Source organism: Schistocerca nitens, chromosome 5 (assembly GCF_023898315.1).
Source record: "Schistocerca nitens isolate TAMUIC-IGC-003100 chromosome 5, iqSchNite1.1, whole genome shotgun sequence".
Taxonomy (NCBI): domain Eukaryota; kingdom Metazoa; phylum Arthropoda; class Insecta; order Orthoptera; family Acrididae; genus Schistocerca; species Schistocerca nitens.
In genome coordinates, this window is record NC_064618.1 from 374,337,934 (window position 1) to 374,350,739 (window position 12,806).

Below are 12,806 nucleotides of genomic sequence, written 5' to 3' on the forward strand. Positions count from 1 at the left end.
GTCCCATGTATGTACAAAAGATTCCAAGTCAATACTGTCTCATTCTCAGTTACCAGTTAGGCTTGGTACATAAATCGAATCCCGTAAGTACTGTTACTGTAACTTGATGGAACGGCAGTTTTCGATTGATGATGCCCAAGTACTGGAAGATAAGGCAATATTATCTTGGAGTCGACTACACATACGTGAGATAAACATTAAAATAAATTTAAAAAATACAATTGTTAAGAAATAGATTTCCATTTCGACAAACATATATACTTCACAAGTAATATATTGCCTGATTATCAGTATTTTAACAGTCAACCTCAGTACCACTGGTACTTAAATCCAACAGAAAAATGGAACAAAAATATGATATAGAACAATAAACAGAGTGGCAGACACACAGTTACAGAGTAGTAGCTGCAGATGACTGACTGAAAGTGTGTGTTTATTTCAAATATACTGAAAAACGTAAGTTGTAATACAAGTTTCACTTCTAAGTAGTGACGAAGAAAGTGTCCAGAATACTGATGTCACATACAAAGAATCGGAAGGCGGTTTTACCAACGCAGCATGTAAACTTACATCTACTTAAATACTCTGCAGGCCACTGTTCGGAGGCGTCTTGGGCGTCTTGTCACGGTCCGCGCGGCTCCCTCTGTCGGAGGTTCGAGTCCTCCCTCGGGCTTGGGTGTGTATGTCGTCCTTAGCGTAAGTTAGTTTCAGTTAGATTAAATAGTGTGTAAGCTTAGGGACCGATGACCTCGGCAGTTTGGTCCCATAAGACCTTACCAAAAATTTCCAAATTTCCGCTGTTCGGTGCATGGCGGATGATACCCTGTACCACCACTAGCCACTTCCTTTCCTGTTCCATTCGCAAGTACAGAGACGGAAAAACAACTGTTTATGAGCCTCTGTACTAGCCCTAACTTCTCTTAAACCATCGTCGTCGTTCTTACGCGAAATGTACGTCGGCGGGAGGAGAATCGTTCGGCAGTGGGCCTCAGATGCGCGTTCCCTAAATTTCCGCAATAGGACCTAGCGAAAAGAGCGTCGTCTTCTCTCCAGAGATTCTCATTTGAGTTCACAAAGCAACAGACTGTAAAAACACCGCTGATGAGACAACAGTTACAATTTACTACACAATTTACGACTGCCTACAGTAGTCAATAAGATGAATTATTGTTAAGTAATAAGTATGCTGCATGTACACTATTATTTTCGTGTCGATATTGTTGTTATTGTTATTTGTGTTGCAGTGTTCAGTTGCAGACTGATGTAATGAAACTCTCCACAGCAGTCTATCCCGTACTAGCCTCTTCATCTCCGAATAGCTACTGCAACCTACATCCCGTTTAACCTACTAACTGTATTTATGTCTAGGTCTCCTTCTACAATTTTTACCTCCTCCCCCGCCCCCACCAACACACAAATTACACTCCGTTATCAAACTTAAAATTCCTTATCGCTTCACGAGGTGTCCTATCAACTCATCCCTCCTTTTAGTCACGTGTTCCCTAACATTTTGAAACAGAATGTACTTGCATTCTTTTCTCTCCTCCCTCTCCCCTCACACACAAGTATCCAGATTTATATGTCAACACGTACCAGCGTCCACGCTGTGCAGTGGTAAAGAGAGGAGATTGATGAAGACAGAATCTACATCTACATCTACATGACTACTCTGCAATTCACATTTAAGTGCTTGGCAGAGGGTTCGTCGAACCACAATCATACTATCTCTCTACCATTCCACTCCCGAACAGCGCGCGGGAAAAACGAACACCTAAACCTTTCTGTTCGAGCTCTGATTTCTCTTAATTTATTTTGATGATCATTCATACCTATGTAGGTTGGGCTCAACAAAATATTTTCGCATTCGGAAGAGAAAGTTGGTGACTGAAATTTCGTAAATAGATCTCGCCACGACGAAAAACGTCTTTGCTGTAATGACTTCCATCCCAATTCGCGTATCATATCTGCCACACTGTCTCCCCTACTACGTGATAATACAAAACGAGCTGCCCTTTTTTGCACCCTTTCGTTGTCCTCAATCAATCCCACCTGGTAAGGATCCCACACCACTCAGCAATATTCTAACAGAGGACGAACGAGTGTAGTGTAAGCTGTCTCTTTAGTGGACTTGTTGCATCTTCTAAGTGTCCTGCCAATGAAACGCAACCTTTGGCTCGCCTTCCCCACAATATTATCTATGTGGTCTTTCCAACTGAAGTTGTTCGTAATTTTAACACCCAGGTACTTAGTTGAATTGACAGCCTTGAGAATTGTACTATTTATCGAGTAATCGAATTCCAACGGATTTCTTTTGGAACTCATGTGGATCACCTCACACTTTTCGTTATTTAGCGCCAACTGCCACCTGCCACACCGTACAGCAATCTTTTCTAAATCGCTTTGCAACTGATACTGGTCTTCGGATGACCTTACTAGACGGTAAATTACAGCATCATCTGCGAACAACCTAAGAGAACTGCTCAGATTGTCACCCAGGTCATTTATATAGATCAGGAACAGCAGAGGTCCCAGGACGCTTCCCTGGGGAACACCTGATATCACTTCAGTTTTACTCGATGATTTGCCGTCTATTACAACGAACTGAGACCTTCCTGACAGGAAATCACGAATCCAGTCGCACAACTGAAACGATACCCCATAGGCCCGCAGCTTGATTAGAAGTCGCTTGTGAGGAACGGTGTCAAAAGCTTTCCGGAAATCTAGAAATACAGAATCAACTTGAGATCCCCTGTCGATAGCGGCCATTACTTCGTGCGAATAAAGATCTAGCTGCGTTGCACAAGAACGATGTTTTCTGAAACCATGCTGATTACGTATCAATAGATCGTTCCATTGCTGGCCGCGGTGGTCTCGCGGTTCTAGGCGCGCAGTCCGGAACCGTGCGACTACTACGGTCGCAGGTTCGAATCCTGCCTCGGGCATGGATGTGTGTGATGTCCTTAGGTTAGTTAGGTTTAAGTAGTTCTAAGTTCTAGGGGACTTATGACCACAGCAGTTGAGTCCCATAGTGCTCAGAGCCATTTGAACCATTTAGATCGTTCCATTCGAGGTGATTCATAATATTTGAATACAGTATATGCTCCAAAACCCTACTGCAAACCGAAGTCAATGATATAGGTCTGTAGTTAGATGGATTACTCCTACTACCCTTCTTAAACACTGGTGCGACCTGCGCAATTTTCCAATCTGTAGGTACAGATCTATCGGTGAGCGAGCGTTTGTAGGGAGCTATTGTATCAGCGTAATCTGAAAGGAACCTAATCGGTATACAATCTGGACCTGAAGACTTGTCCGTATCAAGCGATTTGAGTTGCTTCGCAACCCCTAAGGTATCTACTTCTAAGAAACTCATGCTAGCAGCTGTTCGTGTTTCAAATTCTGGAATATTCCATTCGTCTTCCCTGGTGAAGGAATTTCGGAAAACTGCGTTCAATAACTCCGCTTTAGCGGCACAGTCGTCGGTAATACACTCCTGGAAATTGAAATAAGAACACCGTGAATTCATTGTCCCAGGAAGGGGAAACTTTATTGACACATTCCTGGGGTCAGATACATCACATGATCACACTGACAGAACCACAGGCACATAGACACAGGCAACAGAGCATGCACAATGTCGGCACTAGTACAGTGTATATCCACCTTTCGCAGCAATGCAGGCTGCTATTCTCCCATGGAGACGATCGTAGAGATGCTGGATGTAGTCCTGTGGAACGGCTTGCCATGCCATTTCCACCTGGCGCCTCAGTTGGACCAGCGTTCGTGCTGGACGTGCAGACCGCGTGAGACGACGCTTCATCCAGTCCCAAACATGCTCAATGGGGGACAGATCCGGAGATCTTGCTGGCCAGGGTAGTTGACTTACACCTTCTAGAGAACGTTGGGTGGCACGGGATACATGCGGACGTGCATTGTCCTGTTGGAACAGCAAGTTCCCTTGCCGGTATAGGAATGGTAGAACGATGGGTTCGATGACGGTTTGGATGTACCGTGCACTATTCAGTGTCCCCTCGACGATCACCAGTGGTGTACGGCCAGTGTAGGAGATCGCTCCCCACACCATGATGCCGGGTGTTGGCCCTGTGTGCCTCGGTCGTATGCAGTCCTGATTGTGGCGCTCACCTGCACGGCGCCAAACACGCATACGACCATCATTGGCACCAAGGCAGAAGCGGCTCTCATCGCTGAAGACGACACGTCTCCATTCGTCCCTCCATTCACGCCTGTCGCGACACCACTGGAGGCGGGCTGCACGATGTTGGGGCGTGAGCGGAAGACGGCCTAACGGTGTGCGGGAGCGTAGCCCAGCTTCATGGAGACGGTTGCGAATGGTCCTCGCCGATACCCCAGGAGCAACAGTGTCCCTAATTTGCTGGGAAGTGGCGGTGCGGTCCCCTACGGAACTGCGTAGGATCCTACGGTCTTGGCGTGCATCCGTGCGTCGCTGCGGTCCGGTCCCAGGTCGACGGGCACGTGCACCTTCCGCCGACCACTGGCGACAACATCGATGTACTGTGGAGACCTCACGCCCCACGTGTTGAGCAATTCGGCGGTACGTCCACCCGGCCTCCCGCATGCCCACTATACGCCCTCGCTCAAAGTCCGTCAACTGCACATACGGTTCACGTCCACGCTGTCGCGGCATGCTACCAGTGTTAAAGACTGCGATGGAGCTCCGTATGCCACGGCAAACTGGCTGACACTGACGGCGGCAGTGCACAAATGCTGCGCCATTCGACGGCCAACACCGCGGTTCCTGGTGTGTCCGCTGTGCCGTGCGTGTGATCATTGCTTGTACAGCCCTCTCGCAGTGTCCGGAGCAAGTATGGTGGGTCTGACACACCGGTGTCAATGTGTTCTTTTTTCCATTTCCAGGAGTGTAGTACCATCGGCACTGCGCAGCGAAGGTATTGACTGCGTCTTGCCGCTTGTGTACTTTACATACGACCAGAATTTCTTCGGATTTTCTACCAAATTTCGAGACAATGTTCGTTGTGGAACCTATTAAAGGCATCTCGCATTGAAGTCCGTGCCAAATTTCGCGCGTCTGTAAATTTTAGGCAATCTTCGGGATTTCGCGTTCTTCTGGACTTCGCATGCTTTTTCCGTTGCCTCTGCGACAGAGTTCGGACCTGTTTTGTGTACCACGGGGGATCAGTTCCATCTCTTACCAATTTATGAGGTATGAATCTCTCAATTGCTGTTGCTACTATATCTTTGAATTTGAGCCACATCTCGTCTACATTTGCATAGTCAGTTCGGAAGGAATGGAGATTGTCTCTTAGGAGGGCTTCTAGTGACACTTTATCCGCTTTTTTAAATAAAATTATTTTGCGTTTGTTTCTGGTGGATTTGGAAGAAACGGTATTGAGCCTAGCTACAACGACTTTGTGATCACTCATCCCTGTATCAGTCATGATGCTCTCTATCAGTTCTGGATTGTTTGTGGCTAAGAGATCAAGTGTGTTTTCGCAACCATTTACAATTCGCGTGGGTTCGTGGACTCACTGCTCGAAATAATTTTCGGAGAAAGCATTTAGGACAATCTCGGAAGATGTTTTCTGCCTACCACCGGTTTTGAACAAGTATTTTTGCCAACATATCGAGGGAAGGTTGAAGTCCCCACCAACTATAACCGTATGAGTGGGGTATTTATTTGTTACGAGACTCAAATTTTCTGTGAACTGTTGCGCAACTATATCATCGGAGTCTGGGGGTCGGTAGAAGGAGCCAATTATTAACTTAGTTCGGCTGTTAAGTATAACCTCCACCCATACCAATTCGCACGGAGTATCTGCTTCGACTTCACTACAAGATAAACCACTACTGACAGACACAAACACTCCACCACCAATTCTGCCTACTCTATCTTTCCTGAACACCGTCTGAGACTTCGTAAAAATTTCTGCAGAACTTATTTCAGGCTTTAGCCAGCTTTCTGTACCTATAACGATTTCAGCTTCTGTGCTTTCTATTAGCGCTTGAAGCTCAGGGACTTTCCCAGCACAACTACAACAATTTACAACTACAATTCCGACTGTTCCTTGATCCAAGCACGTCATGTATTTGCCATGCACCCTTTGAGATTGCAGCCCACCCCGTACTTTCCCGAGTCCTTCTAACCTAAAAAACCGCCCAGTCCACGCCACACAGCCTCAGCTACCCGTGTAGCCGCCAGCTGAGTGTAGTGAACTCCTGACCTATTCAGCGGAACCCGAAACCCCACCACCCTATGGAGCAAGTCAAGGAATCTGCAGCCAACACGGTCGCAAAACCGTCTGAGCCTCTGATTCAGACCCTCCACCCGGCTCTGCACCAAAGGTCCGCAGTCGGTTCTGTCAACAATGCTGCAGAAGGTGAGCTCTGCCTTCATCTCGTAAGCAAGACCGGCAGCCTTCACCAAATCAGATAGCCTCTGGAATCCAGAGAGAATTTCCTCAGATCCAAAGCGACACACGTCATTAGTGCCGACATGTGCCACCACCTGCAGCTGACTGCACCCTGTGCTCTTCATGGCATCCGGAAGGACCCTTTCCATCTCAGGAATGACTCCACCCAGAATGCACACGGAGTGCACACTGGATTTCTTCCCCTCCTTAGCCGCCATATCCCTAAGGGGCCCCATTACGCGCCTAACATTGGAGCTCCCAACTACCAATAAGCCCACCCTCTGTGATGGCCCAGACCTTGAAGACTGAGAATCATCCTCTGAAACAGGGCAGGCAGCTGCATCTGGCTCAGCCAGAGACAGTGCCTGAAATCTGTTTGTCAGACGCACCGGGGAGGCTTTCTGATCAGCCTCCGGGGACGTCTTCGCTGCCTGCCACGCCTTGGAACGACCAATCAACCACAGGCGAGGGCTCAGCCCCACTGCGGGCAGCAACCGGGGCAACCACAGCGGCAGACCGATCTGGGGACAGACGGGACGAGGTTGATATCCCCGTGATACCCAAGTCCGGCTCCCCACAGTGGTGCCCATTGGCAACAGCCTCAAGCTGCGCGACCGAAGTCAGCGCCGCTTGCAGCTGTGAGCGAAGGGATGCCAGCTCAGCCCTCATCCGAACACAGCAATCACAGTCCCTGTCGATTCTAATCGATGTTGAACAACAGTTACTGGAACACGAGTCAGTGCCTAGATAACGCAAGATAACACGTAAAGAATGTATTAACTAACCTGTACAAATGCCTTAACGACTGCGCTACAATCTGCCTGAATTTACGATTACAGTAACTAAAACTCGAAATTACACCTCCTATACGAAACTCACAAGCAATTTAAGTAAGAATCTACGAAGTAAACACTAAAGCGCGATGCTACAACTCTCAAATACTATAATACGCCCGAAATTTATGAGTTAAACAATGCAAGTACCCAAAAACACGCAAAGAAATTAAGAATTAAACTATGTAACAAATAAGTAATCTAGGGGTATACGACTTGCTGCTGCAGCTGCTTATCCAACGGCGGCAGTTTGATCAAAACCAGACATGATTGTCTTAATGGGATTTCCGTGATCGTTCATTAAATAAAAATATTGCATTTGATCGCTATTTTTATTAAAAATAGCGATCAAAGACTGAAATGCCATATTTTTATAGATTTGTTTTAGGCGAACGACAATAAGGCCTTTAGTGACTATACTATAGTCTGTTGAAACGAACGTGATTAAAATGAACGAAAATCTTACTAAATTGCAGAAAAAAATAAAACGTTATCGAGAACACAGAAACTTCTCGTCTGAAACACAGGCACAAACATCTACCCATCGATCAATCAATAAAGTGCGCGCGCTGGCTCGCTCACTCAGTCACTCGCTCACTCTCTCTCTCTCTCTCTCTCTCTCTCTCTCTCACGCACGCAGGCACGCACACACACACACACACACACACACACACACACACACACACACACACACACACGAACAAAATGCTTGCCATATCTCAATTCTTGATATAAACGGTATAACAGGAAAAAAGAAAAACTGTCAGAGAAAATATTAATAGACAGCAACAGATACATGTGGATGACGTATCGCTAAACAAAACAGGTTGCACCACCCAGTCTGCAAGCGCCAAAGATATGACAGGCAAGTAAGAGGTGTGCAATGGAAACAGACTGTCTTTACAGTAGCAGAACTGAAAGAGGCAAAAACTTAAAAACTTCTTTCTGTGTTAAGGATGAACTTAGGCAAAACTAATCGTGACTTGTGCATAGCAGACAGTGGTACAACAACACGAATCAGAGTCATGTAAGTTCCATGAACTTTTAGGTGTTAATTTTCGTTTAATTTTTCGTTTCTTACATTCTAAATAACAAACCTGTCATTCCCCGGATATTCATTTTACCAGCTTTCTATTAGAAACGGAAACAAAAAATAAATTGTGTTTGTCGTGTAACATAGCGGACAGTTTCAGCACGATGGGTGCAGCTACTTCACTTGTATACAAGGCGAGCGTCTCTGTGGCAATCCCCCATCATAGCTCTATATGCGGCGACTTTTTTCGCATACAGCTATTTGCGTTTCACAATTGAAAGCCGTCAAAGGTGCTGCCAGGTGTCACGGATTTTTTTAAGTTCACTCAATTGAAGGAGTGTCTTAGTAGTAAAGAATAAGTGTATTATAACTTCGTACATGATGCTGCATTTTTTCACGTGTGTCGTTTATGACGTCAAATCTACTGATGTATGTGTCATACTATAATTTTGCAGGTACATTCAACAGCATATGTGGATACTATTTGCAAAATGTGTTGCGAATAGCGTTAGTAAGTAAGAATTAATAAATTTGAAGGTTATGAACAATGTGGCAGTTTTTCATGTATCTCATTGTTTACGACGTCATATTTCCTGAACTATCATAGGTGGTTCTTACCTCCACAGCGACTGTTGCCTGAAAGTAAGGGATATTGGTACCAATTTTAGTTAAAATCCGTCCAGTGGTTTAGGTGGAGACGTGCATCATAAAGCACAAGCACACATCAATTTTTGTAATAAGTATGGATTTCTGTAGCCATTTTAGCATAATGTAAACGACAATGGGTAAACATGCCAGTTGCTGCAGATCAGTCGAGGTCACATGCTAAAATATTCGTAGTATTAATAAAATATCAGCAAAGGGACCCAAAAGTAATTCATCAGGCATTGTAGACGTATGAACTTTTACACAAATACGGCCGCCAGCATAAAAATGTAAAATTACTTTGGGCCGAACGACGCTCTAGCTTCAGACAAAATAAGATGGTGAATCAGTCGTCGAAGCTTCAGGTGATGGGCTGTCCTTGCATTTGAAAAAATGACGAAGCTTTGGAAAATAGAGCCTCATATACCTCAAATCCCGTGGTTCTCTCAGACATGACTAATTCGCATCAGTCTGGGGCTGGATGTCAGCAACACATCTACATAGGATGAAAAGATTGGTATCTGCATATTGCAAAGGTCACCCAGGTTAACTTGCCGGTCCCAACTACGTGATACTGGGATGCTCAATATCCGAAAGACAGCGGGTCATACTTTATACAGGATTAATAAAAAAGGGAATAGCTCTACCCATCGCATTACGACAATGCTGCTGCAGGTACGGAATGAGGATAGCGTCAGTCTGGCTAGATTTTTGGAACGAGCGGATATCCAAATCCAAACCACTTGTTTCAAGACCAAGAATACCTTCGAAGAATTAACGTACTGACAAATCTACAGTTTGAAACAAATCAGTCAATTATTGTCTACGTTACTGTAGTTTCACATTACTTTTATGTCTTACAGTTAGTTATGAATTACTAGCGATCCGTCAGGCCTTCTCACGTAAGGCACTAAGTATCTGCGTCCGGACAACTGGTCTGGCGTACTGTAATAAATTACTTAATTAGCTTTCATCATGACACGGTGTAGCTTTTAGCGAAAGCCGTATCAAAATCCGTACGGTAGTTCCTGAGATTGGTCTTTAAATACGGAAAGAAAAATGTGGTGGAGTACTTCAGTTTATTATATATAGTAAAAACAGAGATTGTTTAAATTAACTTAAATATCAGATGTAAATTAAGTCATCCAGGGCAACAACGACTCAATATACTTTTCATGGGTAAAATGAATCACGCAAATGCCAAAAAAATAAATACATAAAATCAAAATAGGGGAGAAAAAACGTACAGAGAATACATCACGGAAACTCAAGAGGGCCTAAGGAACAACTCTCGACATCTACAACAACAACAACAATAACAAAAACAACTGGCCAGGCGCGAGTAGGGCTTTCGCACTGAGGTTCCGTACAAACTTAATTGTGTATATCGACAACTCATTCATTCCGGGAATCGAGGACCTCGCCGAATTTTGTCTATTATAAACTTTTCTAATAGCACGATATTGGTCCTGGGGCTTCCAAGACTTTCAAATATTTTATTTTTAATTTCAAGCATGAAGTCGCGTAACAAATGACAAAAGAAATATTTTCTCGTATGATATTAGAGCAAATTACCAATTTCCTGATGTTTTTTCCTTTAATTGTACTGTGAAACCATTCCTCTGGCCGAATTCAGTGATTCTACGTCAAGGGAAAGTATCTGATAGGTTTCAGTGAGGGAGATTACGAGTATTAAAATACGTGACGTAAATGGCCGTATCTTCTGGTTGCGTTATTTTGGAAGCTAACATTTATTATACCACCAAGGTACTAAGATCTTCGTACGTAATATAAATTTCAACCGCATGCGTGTATGCGTTTCCGAGAAAAAAGGGGTCTTAACAGACGAAAGGACGAACAGAGAGCCTGATAACAAATGACAAAAATGTTTTTCGTCTGGTATAGCTACAAATAAACAACTGTCGGATTTTTTCCTTTGGTTGCGCTGTGAAATATTGCTTCTTAGCAATTTTCATGATTCTAGGTCAACGAGAAGTACACTTTATGTTTTGACGACCGAGTTTGTTAACATCAAAATATCTAACAAAATTTTATTGCATTAAATTGGAAGGTTCATATTTTTCTTCTCCAAGCGACCGTAGACCTTCATACGTGACATAAATTTCAACTTGACGCGGTTACCGGTTCCTCAGAAAAACGGTTTTGCACAGTCGGACAGACAGAAACGAGGACAACAAAGCAATCCTATATGGTTTCCGTTTTTACAGACTGTGGTACGGAACGTCTCTCCACACATACAAAAATTAGGCACTACAATGTTTGAACCAGAAGCTCTGTATGCCAGCGAAACTAGCACAGCTCACATAAGGCTACATGGAAAACATCCTTCAAGACGAACGCAAAATTTGGAGAAAGAGTATGGGCGAAAACGGTCAGAAGACGGTTATAAGAAAAAAAAATCAGAAAATTATCCAGTCTCGCGGCAGACATCCGGAAACAAGATTAAAATTTTACGGACGCTTCCAGAAAACTCCCAACAGCAAAACGTTCCTACAAAACTTTAACATAACCTGAAAAACCTTTCCCATGATTCAACATGTAAAAAAAAAAGATCTCTAAAGCTCCCAGATAAATTCCTCCGAAATTTTAAGCACAGGCTCGTACAGAGAAAAAATTTACGGATAAGAAATTCAGTCGGAGGACGAAACTGCGAAGGAAACATGAACAAAATGAACTGATGAAAGAAATAGAATTCACGGAGAAAAAATGAGAGTTGCATTGAAACTCAGAAAATTGAATCATTAGGGTTTGCATAATTCAAAAGGGGCCAATCACAGAAATTAGATTGTGATCTAATGATCACCGCCACGACGAATGTCTTAAGCGATCTTAAGGCAAAGAGCTACGCAGTGCGACTACGACAATTGATTTATAGAACGAGGAGATTAATCACGAACAGAAACTGTGATGGAGCATTTACTGAGAGGTTCTTCCTGCGTTAAGGCTGACGTAAAAGACAGATTATAAGAATTCGCAGTTGTTTGATAAGAATTAACGAACTGTGTAGAATAATATTTAATTCCTATGCCTTTTATTGGAAAAATCTTAAAACTAACACTAATAAGTCGAAGAAAATTTTTTTGTGTCGCAACAGGGAAATGTCATCATCCGGAAAGATATGCTGGATAGGAAAAAGACAAAAGAAAATTGCACCGTGAACAGCATTCAAGTAACCGTGGCGGAAGGGAGTAACGCTAAAACTGGGGACGAGGTGGTTCGGAGGGAGGGGTGGGGGGAACTAGGATGCCGTTAAACACAGAATGACATTTAGCTCCAGAGTACTGAGGACGCAAGTCGCCGCAGTGACTCCCGATGAAATTGCGCCGAGTGATTGTCTTTTCTCTCGCGCCAAATTCACATCGCGTAGACGGCCAATCAATTTCTACGGTCGAGATGGAGTCGGAGGGCGGGATTGTCTGCTTTATCAGCTTTGGCAGCACGTCACCGACACGGACGTCACTGATGCGGTTTCCGCGGCTGATGGGGCCTCTTTCAGGGGTCATCTCCTGTGGCATGGGGCTCACAATTCACTTTCACTCCCCGGGAATTGTCCGGGACAGGCGCAGCTCGACTCGGGTCTGATATGGCCGATGCAGTGACAGAGTGGGCAGAGAGAACTGTGTTGGTTTTCATCTCGGGGCTTCCGCAGCGGGCGAAATGAGAAAAAAAAAAAAAAACGGAAACAAAACGGGGGAAGAGGGACGTGGGCAGAAGAAAGGCCGCGCTGCGATAGCCGACGAATGCGCTGTTGGCTGTCTGTTTTATTAACACAGGCCGCGGCGCCTCATGCATATCAAAGCACTGCGGGACCGTCTGGTAGCCGAGATAGCCACACATGTGCGCGCGCGGTATGCTTTACTCACA

The 12,806-nt window shown here is 44.5% G+C and overlaps 1 protein-coding gene across 1 annotated transcript in view; it reads right to left on the reverse strand.

Annotated features, from left to right (window-relative positions):
- The window catches only part of LOC126260462 (dual specificity calcium/calmodulin-dependent 3',5'-cyclic nucleotide phosphodiesterase 1-like), a 620,495-nt gene that overhangs the window by 483,007 nt on the left and 124,682 nt on the right, over window positions 1-12,806 (reverse strand). The gene's annotated exons all lie outside the window — the stretch shown is intronic.